This window comes from Triticum aestivum, chromosome 3B, assembly GCF_018294505.1.
Source record: "Triticum aestivum cultivar Chinese Spring chromosome 3B, IWGSC CS RefSeq v2.1, whole genome shotgun sequence".
Lineage (NCBI taxonomy): Eukaryota > Viridiplantae > Streptophyta > Magnoliopsida > Poales > Poaceae > Triticum > Triticum aestivum.
The window spans coordinates 19,133,013-19,141,379 of record NC_057801.1 but is presented as its reverse complement, the minus strand read 5'-3'; the positions used below and the strand labels follow the sequence as shown (position 1 = coordinate 19,141,379).

General features: G+C 47.8%; 1 pseudogene; it reads right to left on the bottom strand.

Moving 5' to 3' along the window:
• Positions 1 to 233: 233 nt before the first annotated feature.
• On the bottom strand, positions 234 to 3,928 carry LOC123064401 (probable LRR receptor-like serine/threonine-protein kinase At3g47570; annotated as a pseudogene).
• Positions 3,929 to 8,367: the final 4,439 nt, after the last annotated feature.

Genomic DNA, 8,367 nt, shown 5'->3' with positions numbered 1-8,367 from the left:
CCCGTCGTCTTCTTTTGTTTGTGACACCGTCTTTGACGACGCGGCGTCAGTGCCGGTTAGTGGCATGATCTAGTCCTTCCACATGAGGTGATTTTCCTCTGGTCAGTTTCTCCGAGGGCAGCCCCGGCGGCAGTTGATGTGGTGGCCGTGGGTGCAGATCGGGGTAGTGATCGCTAGATGGAAGAGGAAGAACCTGTGCTTTATTACCATGTAGGATTTCAGGAAGCGTCTCACGCCCCACAGGACGCCGCATACAATGTATTTATATTGCGGTGCTTATCCCGTAATAGCATACAAGCAGGAAATTGCATCCAGAGGTTATTGGACTTGATACATAGGGAATACTAGGGATTACATGGAAGACGGTTAAGGTTTATCTCAACCAAACCATGTACGGTGATAGGATCTAGAAGGTTCTAGTCTATTCATGTGACATATCTTAACAGCTGCATCATAGCTTTTTGACATCTTGAATTCGGTTGCATTGATTTCGCCCTTTATTCTGATATATAACAGGACGAACTAAGCAATGTTGGTCAATGACTGGCTTCATTCCGTGCGGCCGCTATTGATTTATTGTAGGCCACTTGGATCTTCTTCAGCTTCACAACCACATCGCTCATTGTCATCCTTTGGTCAGGAGAGTCGCTAGTGCAGGCCAAACCCAACTCAAATATCGGCACAAGAAAGCCTTCTGTGCTGCAGCTAAAAGACCCTTGTAGTAGTTGATCATCCACAACACGGAAAAGTTCTGCAGGAAACACCTCAACAACCCACTGCCTCAGGCTTATATCTCCGACAAAAAACGCATCGGTGGGTCTCTTTCTAGTGAAGACTTCAAAGAGCATGATTCCAAAGCTGAATACATCACTTTTTCGTGAAGCTTTTCCCTGAGCCCCATACTCTGAAATTAAGGCATGCCCGATTAACTTAATTACTCAGTGGTTCAATAGGAAGTAGATTGAGCAAGAAAATTGCTAGATAGTAACAGTACCTGGTGCCATGTAGCCAAGTGTTCCAGGCATGCTCGCAGTGATTGTAGAGCTGTCATCACCTAGTAACAGTCTTGCAATGCCAAAGTCTGCCACATGTGCTGTCATGTCCTCATCGAACAACACATTGCTAGGCTTCAAGTCACAGTGCAAGACCACCTCGTAGTGTTCGTGGTGCAGATACTCCATTCCCAACGACACATCAAGCATGATGCCTAGTCTCTCACTGAATCCCAATGGTGTTGTACCTTGAGAGTTGTGCAGGAGCATCTCTAAGCTGCCGTTGGGCATGTATTGAAGCACCAATGCCCTAAATTCCAAGTTGGAGCAGGTATTGAGTATCCTCATTAGATTGCGGTGCCGTGCCATCCGTAGTACGCCACACTCTGTATCAAAGCTTCTCATCGCTTGTTCTAGCTGCATGTCTAGAACTTTGATTGCAACAATCAAACCATTGCTTAGCTGGCCCTTGAAAACTTTTCCAAAACTTCCAGACCCTAGCAGGTTGCTCTCACTAAAATTATCAGTTGCCTGAACAAGCTCATGGTACGAGACCAGGTGATGGGTGGGCATGTCAACCATACCGGGAGAAGTTGACATCCCTTGCTGCTTCTTTATATTCTTTCTGACTGTTACATATATGCTGAAAGCTACAAGTCCAATTGATACGATGATAGCAGGGAGCAAAATTTTCAGCATGTGGCCATTAATAGTTCTTTGAGAGTTACTTGGGCACATTGGAAGTCCTAAACGTGAAGCGCCACAAAGCCCAGAATTTCCCATCAAGGATTGTTGACTAATATTTGAAAAGACACCACCTTCTGGTACTTGACCATGTAGCTTGTTGAAAGACAGGTCCAAGCTAGCCAATATGGTGAAATTGACTAGGTACTTTGGTATTGATCCAGAGAGATTGTTATGTGATAGGTCCAAACTTTCCAAGCTGGTTAGCTTGCCGAAAGATTCTGGAAGTGAATCATGAAATGAATTGTGTGACAAGTTCAAGTAGGCTATCATTTGGAGCTGTCCAATCGAATATGGGATTCTACCAACCAAGAGGTTGGAAGAGAGGTCCATGCTGTAAATTTGCTTCAAATAGCCCATGTCAACGGGTAATGTGCCAGTCAAGAAGTTTTGAGACACATCTAGCTGGAGGACACTGTCAGGATGAAATAAACTTGATGGGATAATTGATGATAACTGGTTGTCGGACAGTATTAGGTATTCTACTTGGTCAGGTTACCAATCCCCTCTGGTATTGGACCAGACAATTTATTGTTATAGAGGAACAAATGTCCTATATTCTTGAGCATTGCAATTTGAGATGGGATGGACCCAAAAAAGTGATTTCCATCCAGGTCAAGCCACTGAAGATTCTCCATCATCATGATGGATTCTGGAATCTTACTATCCAACTGATTCTTTGAAAAATCTAGCCATTCAAGGCGTGTTAGGTTTGAAATCATAGGCGGAAGTTCACCAACAAAATTGTTCTTAGATGCACTGAAAATCAGCAGCTGGCTCGACAGGTTCCCCACATAGTTAGGGATGCCACTGGTGAAATTATTTGAAGAGATGTGAATAAACTGGAGCTTTCTAAAATTAGAAAAACTGGATAAGAAGCTAAGATTCCCCTCTAGGCAGTTCTCTGAAATATCAATACGAACCATAGAGTTGGCACTACCAATTGTTCCTGGTACCAATCCAAGGAACATGTTTTTGTTTAAAAGCAAGTATGCTAATTCAGACAGGTTACCTAGAGATGCAGGAATGGGTCCGACTAGTTGATTGTCTGAGACATCCAACACAGTGAGTTGGTCCAATTGTCCAAACTCTTCTGGAATGGCTCCTGACAGGTTACAGGCCGGTATGGCTAGTGTACCTAGCTGAGTGAGGTTGCTAAGTGCAACAGGAATTGGACCAACAAAGTGATTCCTACCCAAGGAAAGGAAACTGAGATGAGAAAGCTTGCCCAGCCATGTTGGCACAACACCTTCGAAGGAATTCCGGTTGAAGGAGATACCTTGGAGGTAGTTACAAGAGGAGAGCCCCGATGGAATCTCACCGGTGAATCTATTGCTATCCAGGCCAATCTCTTGCAACGCTGGTAGACTAAAACTTTCGTTGTTAGGGATTGGACCAGTTAAATTGTGGTTCAGTCCAAGCCAGATTTGAGTTAATCTAGAATGGTTGAATATGGATGGAGGTACTAGGCCGCTGAAATGATTCACTTGAAGGTCAAGGAACTCAAGCATTGGTAAGGAGCCAATACAAGATGGTATTTGTCCGGACAGGCTGTTGTTACCGATGTCTAGGTGAGTTATCAGAGGGGTATTATTAAATAGATAGGTGGGTATTGAGCCGCTCAGGTAATTCCTGAAGACACTGAAGTAGCCAAGACTCTGCAGGTTCTGAAGTTCTACCGGGATTGAACCAGATAGATGGCTATAATATAGGGAAAGAACACGAAGCCTTGTGAGGTTTCCTATGGTGGTTGGGATGCTACCTGATAGGCCATTGAATCCGAGATATAGGTATTTAAGACGATGAAGCCGTCCTAAATCATCGGGGATGGATCCCGTGAGATTTGTACTGTTGAGATTGAGATAGGAGAGGAAAGAGAGGTTACCAAGGTGAGGAGTGATTGATCCATGGAGGGGGGAGCCTGGCAGTTTCAAAGCAGTGACGCGCTGCCGGCGCCGACTGCATGTGACACCAAACCAGTGGCAAAAATTCGTACCAGTAGTCCAGTTGCTGGAAAGGATGCTGAGAGGGTCGGAGAGCTGTGCTTTGAAAGCCAGCATGACGGCAAGATCAGTGTCGCTACCATTGCTCTTGCTTGGACCAGGAGAAGAAGATGTGTGTACAGTGGACAGCAGGGTGATCAAGAAGAGAATGGGTATGGATATGGATGGAAATCCAAGTGAGGCCATGTATGTTTGGGACAGAGATGTCAGTGCATGCTTTAGCTTTGGGCTGATATCTTATCGATCCATTCACCCATCTTAATATGGTGAGAAGGGTCATTTTTTATAGGCTCCAGCTTCCAAGTGGTGCTTTCGGTGTAATATTTTTGTCGATTAGTGGAGAGATCCCTAACGGCATTAGTGGAAAGCTTTTCCAAGTGGTTCTGTGCTTTCCACATCGAAGACCTTGACTTGCGGTCAATCTATGCCGGTCAGCAAACGCACATGCACACAAGCTTATGTTTGATATATAATGACATAAGTACGTACTCCCTCCGTTCCAAAATAGATGACCCAACTTTGTACTAAAGTTAGTATAAAGTTGGGTCATTTATTTTGGAACGGAGAGAGTATTAGCAAGACCCAATTCAAAAGTTTGTAGTATGTTAGAAAATATAAACCCACATATGGTAATACTAAGTTTGGTAAAACTAAGTTTGTAGTACGTTCTACATCTACATGCCGTGGATTACGTCATAGGCCCTGTCTTTGTCCATTTGCAACCAACCACTCATTTGCGTTGCTTTCTCCCCATCACAATAATAAACAGAAAATAATTGGGTTGCTTTCAGTTTCAACATTCTAAGACATTTCTTTCAGCATTTCGATACGAGCAGCACCGAAAGCATGGACCATATCTTCCTCTTTCCTACTGATGACGATGTGCATTTACCCTATGCTACGTATGTTTACTGCTGCTAATGCGAAAGGATTGGGCCAAATCTCACATGGCGGGATGTCACAGTCATAGGTGGAATTCATTTTTCCACGACAATTGATGCGCTAGCAGGCACTAGAGCAACTGGCACATGCAACTGCCACCTGCCGATAAAGAATGGGGGTGTAGCCTTTGTCGTCGTCATCGGTGATGACTTGATAAAAGTTAAGAGGAAGATTAGCAAATGGCTTCATTCTGTTTTAGGGCATGGCCAATGGTCCAGCTTGGACACATGCCCCATGATTCCATGTTGGATGAATGCTTCCGTGGAGAAAATTGATAGAAAAGACTATAGCTTGCAGAGGCTTGGTGTAGCTTGCAGAGGAGCTAGCTTCTTCAGCCAAAAAGTGTGGTCCTCCATGAGAGAAAGGGAAGGGAGAGAATGTGCTGTGAGGAAAAATCAATCTACATGCAAATAAAGTTGATGATAGCAGAGTCATCATGGGACCCAGTAAAATACATGAGACCACCCCATGCGTTGGGTAACTTTTGTAATGCATGTAGCTTCAGATTTTCTTTATCTTGTTGGTAGATGGGGCAGTAGCAGGGTACTGCCTCCATTGTACATGCCCTTACTACTCAAAATTACTCGTACCTAAAAAGGATGGAGTGCAACAAATGCATAAACATTTGTTCGGCTGTTCAGGTTCTCCATCTTCCAAACCTGTACCTGAAGATTCTACCAGATTTGAACAAATATGTTTCGGCAAAAACAAATCTAGTAAAATATGTGTTCATAAGAAACTTAGTTTTAGGAATTTGCAGGTGGCATACACCAGCTTTTATTCGTCTTTATGAAATCCATGGCAAGAGTTCATATGAGGGAAACTGTTGTTCCCAGCACAAAAGATTGAGCATTTCAGAAAACCCAGCAGCAGCAGCTGAAGCAAAATATCATGTATAAGAATTCCCAGCTGAAGCAAAATATCTTGGACATCGCAGTAGGATGCTACTCTGCTACTCCCTCCGTCCCTTACCATGAGACATTTTTGTAGTTCAAATTGAACTACAAAAACATTGAACTACAAAAACGTCTAATATTAAGGACAGAGGTAGTGGTTATTAGATGTTTCTTTCTGCCTGGAAGTACTCGGTAAGCACCACAGATTGTTTCATACTCGAGACCACTATACAACCATTGCTTCATTTATTTATGTTACAAGCCAAGTGCATCATCTCGTCCATTACATCCAATGTTTTAAATAGCGGGCTAGGAAAATAGCGGCTGGTGGGAAAGAGCGACGGGCGCTAGGCGATCCACATGTCACGGACCTCCCAGCCGGATCCATTGGGTGCACCGGGTAGATCGAACAACATGGAGCCGCGCCGAGAGGCTCCGGCCGGTAGCCACCCTGCAACGGACGTCGGCCCGCCCGACCAGAAAGACTCCGCCAAGTCGGCCTGACCTCCCTATCGCGCGACAAACAGTGCGCGGGGCATCACTGGTGGTGCGCCTAATGCCACCCATTGATCGATGATTGCCCGGGGGCGCTGGGCGGTCCACCTGTCATGGACTTCCCAGGCGGGCCCAGGTAGACCATCGGGCTGGCGGCTTTCAGCTGCAGGTGCCACCCAATGACGGTAGCCCCAGGCCTGCACGCAGTCCACCTGTCATGGACCTCGCAGACAGGCTCGGCCAGACCAGTGGGCGGGCGGCTTTCAGCTGCGGGCACCATCCAATGACGAGTGGACCGGACATGCCCGGCGTTCCACCCGTCATGGACTTCCCAGGCGGGCCAAAGCAGACCATCGGATTGGGGACTTTTAACTGCAGGCGCCGCCCAATGGCGGTGGCCCTAGGCGTGCACGCGGTCCACTTGTCATGGACCTCCCAGACAGACTCTGCTAGACCATTGAGCGGGCGCCTTTCAGCTGCGGGCACCGTCCAATGACGAGTGGACCAGACGTGCCCGACGGTCCACCCGTCTTGCACCCTCCAGCTGGATTGCCCGGGTACGAGCTGTTCGGGTAGATCGTACGGCCCGGAGCCACCCCGAGAGGCTCCGCCGCAAGCCACCCGGCAACGGACGGCTGCGAGACTCTCTTCGCCCTCATTGAGCTCCTGGAGGCGGGTAGTCCAGCATCTTTTATACGAGTAATTCACAAACATTTCATATTTCCACAATGTAAAACACAGTACAAATGAAGCATGACAGTGTCAAAATACCAAGATGGATGCTCTGGTCGTGTACGCTTTCAAGCCTGATGAAGATATAACAAAACTACGCCTTAACTTGATTGAACACTCTAAGAGCAAGTACAATAGAGACTAGTCAGCAGGCTATATCATCTTCCACATCAGCAAAGTCATAGCTGGAAGAAAGAGAAGCGAGAAGAAAGGACCAAGCGGGCGCTTCGCGAGTCGCCGGGCGATAGCACAAGCAACGAGGAAAAGGAGCCTGCATGCAGCCCATGCGAGCGCTGCGGCCGGCGTTCAGCTCCTCCCAGCCAATCGTGTTACTTTCCTTCGCCTAGCATAGCATGCATGCATTAAATGTATAGCCAACACTACAGCCATTCTACTGTATGAACCTTTTCAAATACAGGATGCAGGTGACATGGCTCTACTATAGAGCCGACAGCCGGCTTTACTATTAACCTTGCTCTAACTTGCAAAATAAAATAAAATAAAAACCCAACCGGGCATCGATCATAGCAGCAGACGGAAGAAAAAAAAAACACCCGTACCCAACTGTCCCGAGTGCGTCCCTTCTTCCCCGTCTAGCCAGCGATCTAGGTCTCCGCCTCCACCCCGGCGAGGGCGGCGCAGGAATGCCCAGCCGCCGACGCAGCGTGGGGCTCCGTCCCCAAATAGATGCCAGCCCCAGCAGCTGTAAGCGCCTCCGTTCCCAAATCCAGGTGAGCGAGGAGGCCGACCGAGTGACCCGCAGGTGCCTCCGCAAGCGCAACCGTCCCCAGATCCAAGCCAGCGAGGAGGTCGACGGCACCTCGCCGGAGCCCCCTGCCGGACAATCAAGATATGCTCTGGGAGATCCTTCTCCGCCTCCCCCGGACCTATACTCGATCCCCCGCGCCCTTGCCGTCAGCAAGCAGAGTGGCGGAGCATCCTGGTCGACTCCAAGTTTCTCCGCCAGTTCTATGCACACCACGGCAAGCCGCCCCTCCTCGGCTTCATCCATTGCGGTGGCCAACAGGTCATGTTCACGCCCGGCCCGGCCCGGCCCTTGCTCCCGACCGCACACCCCCTGGGCTCTTCTCCCTTGGACAATGCTACAGCCACTCCGAGGTCCTCGATTGCCGCCAAGGCCGCGTCCTCGTCAAAGACTTGCAAGAGCTCATCGTGTGTGATCCTATCACCAACAACCAGCACCGCCTGTCCTTGCCGCCGGAGTTAAACAAAATCTACTTCAAGGCGGCAGTGGTCTGCGCTGCCAGAGACCAGAACCATGTACACGGCGTGTGCCACTCAAAGCCCATTCAAGCTGGTCTTCATGTCCATGTACTCCATGTATGATTATCAACTACTCATCGCCGGAGTTTACTCCTCTGAGACTGACACATGGGGCAATTCCATCTTGACAGAGGCTTCAGATGACACTCTATTTGGTCACAGTACTAGCACCCTTGTAGGTAATTCCCTGTACTGGCCGGCTAAGCATAAGGGAAATGATATACTTGAGTTTGATTTGCGCAAGCAGAACCTTACCGTGATCAAGCGGCCTCATGGTAT